This window comes from Triturus cristatus, chromosome 4_1 (assembly GCF_964204655.1).
Source record: "Triturus cristatus chromosome 4_1, aTriCri1.1, whole genome shotgun sequence".
Classification (NCBI taxonomy): Eukaryota; Metazoa; Chordata; class Amphibia; order Caudata; family Salamandridae; genus Triturus; species Triturus cristatus.
The window spans coordinates 133,359,370-133,370,703 of NC_140585.1; positions in this window are offsets into that span (position 1 = coordinate 133,359,370).

The window sequence follows — 11,334 nt, forward strand, 5'->3', positions numbered from 1 at the left end:
ATAGCTCTTTTCTAGAGGCATTATTTAAATGTATTCTATGGTCAGACACCGGTGTGTGCACACAGGGCATTTCTCACTTCTCTCTATAAGTAAACTTCCCATTTTCATCCTCTTCCATCCCCGACTTTAACGCTCTCTTCTATGCTATAATGGAGACTTTGCAATTTTAGCAAGTGGAGAGAAATTGGAGAACCACTTTCGACTCCACACTTCTTCTTCACTTACTTCTTTTCTCAATATACTGGGCTTAGAAAATGGTATCAAGCCATCCTTATCATCAGTAGGAAATATGGATTTTTCTGATCAGTTATGTCCCCTATCTTGGACCCCAACGGTTTCATGTATGAATCACAAGTACATGTATGTTCCCTCCAGTTCCAGTTATGAAGACGCAAACACATGTGCGTCCACCGTCAACATGTCCTCTTTCAGATCCGCCATGAATAGGCCGGATATTCCATTCCTAAGTATGAAAGGCCACCGGCTTTATATGGTTCACTTATGCCATTTTACAGTCCAGGCAAGTAGGCCCTGATTCTGTCATCAAACTCTTCTTGCCTTCTGCCTCTGAAAGCTCCAGTCTGAGCCTGCATCTGTGACCATGAACCTTGTCTCATTCCCTGCGCGGCTCACGAAGCCTGACATCAGCCTGTTGCCTGCCAAAAACTGTATTTCACCTTCGAAATTATCTGCTCCGTTCCCTGCCCAATGCATTCCTGTCTAGTAGTTTAAGTAAACATTCTTCCAGCTACCGAGCAAAGGCCCGGCTTCTCTGTCTTGATGCAAGTAATTCATAGCCCTATTACTATGGAAGATTTCCGCCCTCGCATCTAGTGTAGACACTTAGACGCTTGTACACGCACTAACAGTCAGTATAGTCAGTATAGAATAAGATTCTACTCTAAGAGACCTCTCTTTTGGATAACATAGTTCTTTAAACATAGGATGTTAGATATGATTTGGGATTAGGTTGACTTGACCCTCCAGACTTCTGTCGCCACATGTAGAGCTAAATGTCAAGTCCCCTTCACCCCCTAGTTGCACGTCAATCACACGTCTTGCTGCTGCGCGCGCATTTCTGCCAAGTATTTCTGCTGACATTGCGAAATTCTTTCATGGAACCACCCTATTATGACATCACATCTGAGGACGTTCTTTAATCACACCCAGTTACGCCTACTTTTGCTACGCACGTATATCTTATCTACACTATCAATTGTTACGCCTCTTGCATTTGCTTCACTGTAATGCCTATTGTATAAAAGTGATTAATTATCAATAATGTATGTACTTCACTTCCTGAACCTTCGTGGTGATGGAACTTGGAGCAACCGATTCGAATCGACCATTGGAATAAAGCCCATTCCGAACCTCTAATACCACGGATTCTGCCTCTTATTTACTGAGCTATTTTATTATGTTTCTGTATCAAATTAAGTCCCGGTAATTAAATTATTTACCACATGAATGGCGCCCGAATAGGGACACTTTCTCATCTCACGCGCCGGCGGTGCGTTGCAGGCCCGGTCTCCTGCCACAGCTGGACGGACAACAACGCGTACCAGCAGGATTTCCTGTATCTCCCTCCGGTCAAGCGGGGGCGACTGAGGCTGCGATCAACACCCAGACGAGGCGGTGAGAAGTGCGAAGTATCCCGACCAGAGCCTAGCTGAGAGAGCAAGATCCGAGGTATACAGAGGCCCACCAGTTTCCGAAGTCCCGAGTCGAGTCCAGTTTCCGAAGTGTTCGAGTCGAGTCCAGTCCGGTTCAAGTTCAGTTCAGTTTCCGAGGCCTTCCGTTTCCGAGCTACCCGGTGAGTGCCGGTCAAGACGGGTTTGGGTACACAAATCCGGTCTGCACTGTTTCAGCAGTGTATCTGTACTGTTTAGCAGTATATCTAGTATATCAAGTATATAAATTCAGATTAATTCAGTTAATGTCGAGTATTATGTTTAGCGATTAAGTTTTCCTTGGATCGTCATCATCATCGTTGTTCAGTTAAATGTTAAATGTTAAATGTTTTAAATACGTTCTGCATATTGTGGTACGAATGACTGTTCATTATTGTGTTTATTTGTATTAAGTTTGTTCAAGATCAAGTATCAGATCAGTTTTCAATATGCCGCTCTTTTCGAAATTAAGACAGATCACAACAAGAAAAGGGGTACTCGAAGAAGCTGTTCCTATTCCTCCTAGGGACACTCCAGGGTACTTCATGTATCATAAACATGGCTTAGACGCTATATTATTTCTTGATTTATGGGTAGACTACACCAAGGAATTACCAGAAAGTCAGAGGTGGCCCGCAGCTGGGACCTGGGATGCAGAGTGCATCATGAAAGTAGAGGAAGAGTTATGGAAAAGGAAAGTCAGACAGTCACAGAAAGACGCCGTTGAGTTATGGCGTAAAGAATCTCATAGACGTACAGAAAAAGCACTCCGACAGGAAGAGAAAAATAGAGAGAATTCAAATAAAGTCCGAGAAAATCTATTAATTGAGGAAGGTACACGAGTGAAATCAGAACAAGTAGACAGACAAAGAAATGCCCTTATGAATGGTATGTATCCCCTCCTGGTCGAGGGATTACCTAAGGCTACTCCGGAAATACCAAAAGACTTGCCACCCCCATTGTTTCCAATAAAAATACATCCTAAGGGGCATCCTAGAACCGCAGAAGATGTTTTTCTTTCCTCATATTTAGATGACGCAGCTCCCGAGTACGCTAATTCCGCCCCACATAGACCGCCTGCCAGGGAGGTTCAACGCCAAGATCCAGTATCCGTATCTCTACAGCAACAAATCCTGACACAAGTTCCGGCAAGCACATCTGTTTCTACATCTGTTCCTACAGCTACTTCTATAGCTGTGTCCACACCTATAGTTGCTGTATCACGTTCAACGAATCCTTTCACACCCGATACCCCAGACGGGGCTACCGGAGGTGCTACCAACATTTTTTCTACGCCACCCAGAGTAAATAAACTTACCTTTCAAGAGTCAGCACATTCACGTACCCCCAAACTCATAAATGCCCGCACGCTTAAGGAACTTCTTATAGATTGTAGATATGACCCTGTGCCCGGCAAAGAGGACGAAATGATCATGGCATCATTACGTATCAGACGAGCCGCGGTGTATTTAGGGAAGATACCAGGAATGACTGTGCATCTAGATAATATCTATCATTTTGTCCAAACAGGGCGAGATTCTGAATGTATTAACAGAGCTATGGAATACCAGAAAGTGGAGATACAGGGGGAACTGTTACGTTTCCTCATAAATTGTGTGATCAGAAATCAAGACCGACCGGGGGTAGACCCGGAAGCAATGCAAATTCTTACCAGATGGAGCCAGAATATATCAGAAGGGAGACATGATAAGCAAAATTGTATAATAGCCATGTGCCGAAAGATCCGTAAAGAAATAGAACGCCTACACGAAGAGAGATTAGCGGTAGACCAGTTCGAACAAAGCGAGGAGGAAGGATCAGGACTGCCCACAGGACAGTCAGACACCATAGCCTATGTAGGTAGAGGAAGATCTTGTAATAGTACTAGATGTCTTATTGACCCGATGCGTCCGATATGTCCAGATAATAACAGGAATTTCCAAACACCTATAATAAATATAAGGTCCCCCGAGCATTCGTTCCAAGCCGCTGACAAATTACTCCGAGAACGAAGGGGTTATCATTTTCTCGATTCTATGGATGAACAAGAATTAGCCAGGTCAGCCGTTCATTGGGTTGACAGTCCCGGAAAGTATGGTGATGATACAGTAGCACACACATTTTTGAATCTCACCCCAGATGAACAGCGTTTAGCTGGGATTTATATGATTCAACAACTCCTTATACTATATCAGAGTCAGCATTCAGATCCTGGTCCCTTACCTGATATATTGACTGAATTACTCACAAATAGATGGAGAGGTTCAGGTACTAAATTAATTAAAGAAATACTAGAATCAAGAAAGCAGTACATTCTTTTTGTATGCCCAGAACATGTCTCATTGCCCATCAAGGAAAGAACCACGTATTACATGGACAGACAGAATCCCTTACGAGAAGTACTCCCAATAAAAGGCGAGGACAATGAGTTTAAACGCGTATTTGTATATACGCCCATATCGAAAATAGAATTGTTACAAATGAAGAAAGTGGTACCCAGTCATGACAAAGACCCAGCGGGTTTCCACCGAGAAATTAAAGACATGTTACTCATGGGAGAGTATACCTATCCCGACATTATGACAATATTAAAGGTATTGATGCCTGCTGGCATTTATGAAAAACTCAAGGAAAAAGAGTGGGAGGTGGGAGACCAAAAGATAGAATGGTCAGCACTAGAAGCAGAAGAAAAGGCCCGAACTGCAGGAGCAGGACTTGGGGATAAAACTAAAGCACTACCAGGTTTACTAGTACAGGTACTGCCGCGTTTATTAACTACGAAAAAGGAAGATTGGGGTACAATTTCAGCCTGTAAACAGAAGCAAGATGAAGACACTAGTGATTTCTATGCCCGATTTGAAAAATGTTTTGGTATAAATAGTGGCATAAAAGCAAGTAGCGAATCATACCCACATCTGTTTGTGACAAAATTGGTTGAAAATTCCTTGCCCCAAGTGAAGAATAGAGTATTAAAATTCGAGAGTACCTGGCAAGGTAACACCCCATCACAAATGTTGCAAATGTTACAGTACCATCACAATAGAATTAGAGAGGAACAAGAACATGAACAAAGACGCATGAAAGACACGAAAATGAAAATGCTAGTCTCCCAGACAGTTCCAGCTGAAGGACATAAAAAGGGTACAACACATTCCGGTGATTCAGCAGGTCCTGTAAAAGGGACATGCAACTATTGTAAACAGCCAGGTCATTACATACACGATTGCCCAGTCCTGAAGCGTAATATCGCCACAGGTAAAACACAAGAAAGACCACGGCCACCTAGACAGGATCAGAATGAACAAGGAGCCCCGCAGCATGCACAGTCCATGCCAGCTCCACCACAGTCTATACAGTTTGTGCCAGCTGCACCAGCGCTGCCTGTTGCTGCCACACAAACCACGACACGACAGCTGTACCAGACCGCACAGTACGACTATCCTGATTATCAACGATACGCATGAACCAGCCTAGAGAGGGAAGTTAACTTACCCCTTATCGAGGTCCCTGTAGACCAAAAAGGACCTTATGTACATAGTGAATTATTAGGCCAAGACAGAAAATTTTTACTCGATACAGGGGCAAGTCGAACAACCATAAAACGCAGTGAAGTTCCAGGGGCACCCCTCTCAGGCTCACAGAATATTTCCCTTGGTTTTTCAGGAAAACCTATTGTTAATGAAGTATCACAGCCTCTTCCACTTACGATAGGACCTTTGACCCGAACTACAGATTTATTGCTTACTAAATCATGTCCAGAAAACTTGTTAGGTATAAAAACACTGAAAGCTCTAGGAGCTATAATATGTTGTTCTCCGGAAGGAGTAAGATTGTTTTTACGTGATTTTAAAGGTCACTATGTGTCTAGAGACATGGATCCTCGACTGCAGACTTTACCTACACATCTATGGGCACAAGGCCCTACTGATGTTGGTTGCATGAATATTACACCATATCGAGTTACACTAAAGGCAGGAGTGGTACTACCACGAATGCGACAATACAAGTTACCACCAGATGCTGTAGTGGCTTTACTGCAAATCATTGACGAGCTCATTGCCCAAGGAGTAGTTGTGGAAACAGACTCCAATGTATGTAATTCACCGATAATTCCGATTCTTAAACGAACAGATCCGAAGGCCCCGCCAGTATATCGATTGGTTATTGATCTGCGCGAATTGAACAAGTGCATTGTGCCACAATTCCCTGTGGTCCCAGATATCTCGTCATTACTGACAGCTATTGATTCCGAAGCAACATTCTTTACTGTAATTGATCTCAAGAATGCCTTTTTCAGCGTCCCAATAGATCCGGAAAGCCAATATTTGTTCGGATTTAGTTTAAATGGACGTAGCTTTAAATTCACACGCGCACCTCAAGGATTTACAGAAAGCCCCAGCATCTATAGCCAAGCACTGAAACGAGAACTCGACAGTATCCACATGCCAGTTAACACTGCTCTGCTTCAATATGTCGATGATCTGCTGATCACCGCGAGAAGCGAACCCGAATGTGAGAAAGCATCACTGACAGTTTTACAATTTCTAGCCGAAAAGGGGCACAAGGTGTCCCCTTCTAAGCTGCAATTCTGTGTCCAGCGAGTTGTTTATCTTGGACACTCGCTGTCCAAGGAGGGAAGGCAGCTTACACCCGACCGCATTCAGTTAATAGCTAACATGCCAATACCCAAGACGCAAAAGGAGGTGCGGGCTTTCATAGGCCTCACTTCATATTGTAGACAGTGGATCCCTCAGTATGCATTTCTAGCAAAACCACTTATTCAATTGACAACACAGGAGGCAGCCACATCGACTGTTCTCCCTTGGACTCAGGAACATACACAAGCTTTTGAAAGCCTAATGAAAGCTTTATGTCAAGCACCTGTTTTAGCAACACCATGTTACAATAAACAGTTTACACTCTTTGTTACAGAGCGCGAAGGTACTGCCTTGTCAGTACTCACACAGGAACAGGCAGGATCACACAAACCATGTGCTTATTTTTCTAGTACATTAGATCCAGTAGCTCAGGCTTTGCCTGCATGCCTAAAATCAGTGGCAGCAACAGCTTTAGCAATCAGACAAAGCGATGCCATAGTGTTAGGACATCCATTGACAGTTCAAGTACCACATGCAGTAGAGGTTCTCGTGAATCGAACGCAAACACAACACTTGACTATAGCGCGACTTACAGGGTATGAATTAACATTGTTTCAGCCACATATAGAAATCAGACGCTGTAACACATTGAATCCTGCCACACTTTTACCTGTAAACGGAACAGACCCACTAGCTCATGACTGTATTGAAGTTATTACAATTACGACGAAACCCAGACAAGACTTGACGGATGTCCCATTGTCAGACCCAGATCTGACGTTGTATGTAGATGGTTCATGTATGAGAACAAGTACAGGAGAGTTAGTGGCCGCTTACGCAGTCACAACAGACACTGAAATCATTGAAACAAATTGCATAAATACCTTGTCAGCTCAAGCCGCAGAGCTCATCGCTCTGACACAAGCCTGTATTCAAGCCACAAATAAGAAAGTCAACATATACACTGATTCACGTTATGCATTCGGAGTTGTACATGACTTCGGCGTGTTGTGGCGAGAGAGAGGTTATTTAACTTCTCACGGTACCCACATTCAGCACGGACCCCTCATCCATGCCTTATTAGAGGCAATACATCTACCAACTGCAATATCAATTATGAAATGCAAAGCTCATACGAAAGTTACTGATATCATTTCTCAAGGCAATGATCTAGCTGACAGAACAGCTAAACAGACTGCTCAAACTCAAACATCCGACATGACAAAGACAATAGTCCCGACGCCAACACATTGTATGACGATTAAAGATCCTACCCTTGACGTTATTGATATACAGACACATGCTGCACCAGACGAAATAAAGAAATGGACTGAATTAGGAGGGATCCAAACGGATCAAGGATGGATGATGAAGGAAAAGTCTGTGTGGTTCCTTCCTGATTCAATGGTCCAGGTTATAATTAACACTGTACATAGTCCAGCGCATCTAGGAGAAAAAGCTATGCTAGACAGCATCCAACACATTTGGTTCAATAAACATTTACGAGCAGCAGCTAAACAAAAAGTTTGTACCTGTATGATCTGTTGTCAGTTCAACCCAGGAAAAAGCGTTCCCGTAGAACAGGGTGGATTTCAGCCTCCTGATCACCCTTTTGAAGTCCTCCAGATGGATTATATCCAGATGGAACGATGTCGAGGATTCAAATATGTTCTCGTAGTTGTCTGTGCTCTTTCCCGTTGGACGGAGGCATACCCGGTTTCAGATTACACTGCCCCGACTACTGCCAAACAGTTGGTTCGAGAATTCTTCCCACGATACGGTTTACCACGTGTTGTCTACTCAGATAACGGCCAGCCATTCTCATCCGAATTAATGAAACACGTTTCACTTTTGTTAGGCTATCAGTGGAAATTCCACTGTGTCCGACACCCCGAGGCAGCAGGTCTCGTAGAAAGACATAATCAGATCCTGAAAATCAGATTGTCCAAAATATGCAGAGAGAAAGGTGTCGACTGGGTAGTAGCGTTACCAGTTGCACTCTTTTACATAAGAATGGTAGCACACTCTCGAACAGGGCTATCGCCGTATGAGGTGATCTTTGGCAGACCACCAAATATGTGGGGGACGCCTATACCACGCAAAATAACTGATATTGACTGTAATATGCTGACAGATTACTTGGCTTCCTTGATGTCTGCACTACAATCTTGTCGTTCACAGGTAGCTGCAGCTTTTCCTGACAACACTGAGGTGAAACCCCATGACGTAGTTCCGGGAGACCTGGTCTTAGTGAGGAACTTCGATCGAAAGACTCAGCTGGAACCTAGGTGGAAGTCACCGCAGCTGGTCTTGCTCACCACAAGGACAGCCGTGAAGATCGAGGGCAGGAAAGGCTGGATACATTCAAGTCATATCAAGAAATTTCATGGACTACCATCGGATGTGAATACCACACCTCGTGTGTCTTCACCCATTGACTCAAAAACTTCCTTTTGTTGAAAAGAGTAATTCCGAACTATATAAACTAAAACTCAGGTCTAATCAGTCCAGCAATTTGATTGTTTAAGTCCTCTCCAAGGTGAAGCGGTTGAATTGTCTCTGACATGTATCCCTTAGACCTGAATAGAGAACACACCCGAAAAATGTTGAAACAACAGGCGTACTGTAAATCACTGCGTAGTCATTGCACAGTGACGTTATTAATTTTGTTTTTCTTAAGTCTTTTAATAATTACTGCAAGTATATTGTTGCACATATATTATCCTATTTCTAGACATGTTTATAATATTACTGCTGAACATTCTTTTAGTGAATTACCTCCGCTTGAGTTGTCTTATAGATTTGCGCTGCGCAATAACACGTTTATTAGTATGTTACATCATTCCCATCAGGTTAGCAATGCTACAAATTGTTGGATATGTGGCCGACTCCCTCCCTATCAGAATTATAAAGGAATTCTACCTCTCTTTCCATACCCGTTCACACACAACGGCTCCTGTGGAGCATGGTTTAGTTTAATTAAGTCCCTAGATTCGAATTCTGCAGTTTATCAAGATAACTGGGTATGGGGAAATTTGAACTTAGTTTTACTTAAAGTCTGCTACCCTAACAAGGAGGGACTTCCCAGGAGAACAGGAACTGATCTAGAAAATGAAGTGTATGGATTAGGTAATTTTACGCTTAATCTTATGATCCTAAATGTCGAATCCGAAGCTACTCCAATTTTGCCCGCTATGTCAATATTTCCAGTAAAAGGTGAATTATGTGTAAGAAAGAATGGTTCCATACATATGGGCCATAGTAGATGCACCACTGTAGTAGAATTTAGTGATCAAGGCAAGTCTACATTTAGAGCTTCCCGCCATTCCTATTTCATATGTGGTCAGACGGCATATGTACGTTTGCCTCTAGATTGGGATGGTACTTGCTACATTGGATTCCTTTTGCCACCAGTTTTTCTAGCTCCTCCTGATTATCACAGAAATACTCATTTAGTACACAATAGAGAAAGGAGAGATCTCCCGATAGTCGATTACACTGAAACAGCATGGGAAAAATACACAGATTTCAATAAAGGTCTCTTTCCCTATATAGGTACCGTTACTAATAGTAAGCTGATACGTAACTAGAACCCTTGAAGCAGTAGTGAACGAAACTATTTCCGCCTTAGGCAATTTAACAGAAGAGCAGTCTGCTATGCGGATTGTTGTGCTTCAAAATCGTCTTGTCCTTGACGTCATCCTGGCCGATAGGGGCGGAGCTTGTAGGGTCATCGGATCAAGCTGTTGCATTTTCATACCAGAAAATTCGCCATCTGTATATAAAGCCATAACTCGCCTTCATAAGATTGTAAGCCAGATACACCAGAATCCAGGCACCTGGACTTGGTCCGGTTGGTTTTGGAGTGTATTATCTACCTTTGGATGGAAGGTCCTATCCTTCCTAGGTATTGGCCTTCTCACACTATTCAGTTGCTGTCTATGTCTACAATGTGGACCAGCGATCTGTGGTCTGTGTGCCACATCGTGTATTCCACCACCAAGATTTCATTCATCACGGAAGAAGAAAGAAGAACAAATGATGTTATATGAACAGATCAATGGATTGATGAAGATTGATATCTCTTAACGGGCAAGTAGGGGACAAGGAGGGAATGTGGAAATATGGATTTTTCTGATCAGTTATGTCCCCTATCTTGGACCCCAACGGTTTCATGTATGAATCACAAGTACATGTATGTTCCCTCCAGTTCCAGTTATGAAGACGCAAACACATGTGCGTCCACCGTCAACATGTCCTCTTTCAGATCCGCCATGAATAGGCCGGATATTCCATTCCTAAGTATGAAAGGCCACCGGCTTTATATGGTTCACTTATGCCATTTTACAGTCCAGGCAAGTAGGCCCTGATTCTGTCATCAAACTCTTCTTGCCTTCTGCCTCTGAAAGCTCCAGTCTGAGCCTGCATCTGTGACCATGAACCTTGTCTCATTCCCTGCGCGGCTCACGAAGCCTGACATCAGCCTGTTGCCTGCCAAAAACTGTATTTCACCTTCGAAATTATCTGCTCCGTTCCCTGCCCAATGCATTCCTGTCTAGTAATTTAAGTAAACATTCTTCCAGCTACCGAGCAAAGGCCCGGCTTCTCTGTCTTGATGCAAGTAATTCATAGCCCTATTACTATGGAAGATTTCCACCCTCGCATCTAGTGTAGACACTTAGACGCTTGTACACGCACTAACAGTCAGTATAGTCAGTATAGAATAAGATTCTACTCTAAGAGACCTCTCTTTTGGATAACATAGTTCTTTAAACATAGGATTTTAGATATGATTTGGGATTAGGTTGACTTGACCCTCCAGACTTCTGTCGCCACATGTAGAGCTAAATGTCAAGTCCCCTTCACCCCCTAGTTGCACGTCAATCACACGTCTTGCTGCTGCGCGCGCATTTCTGCCAAGTATTTCTGCTGACATTGCGAAATTCTTTCATGGAACCACCCTATTATGACATCACATCTGAGGACGTTCTTTAATCACACCCAGTTACGCCTACTTTTGCTACGCACGTATATCTTATCTACACTATCAATTGTTACGCCTCTTG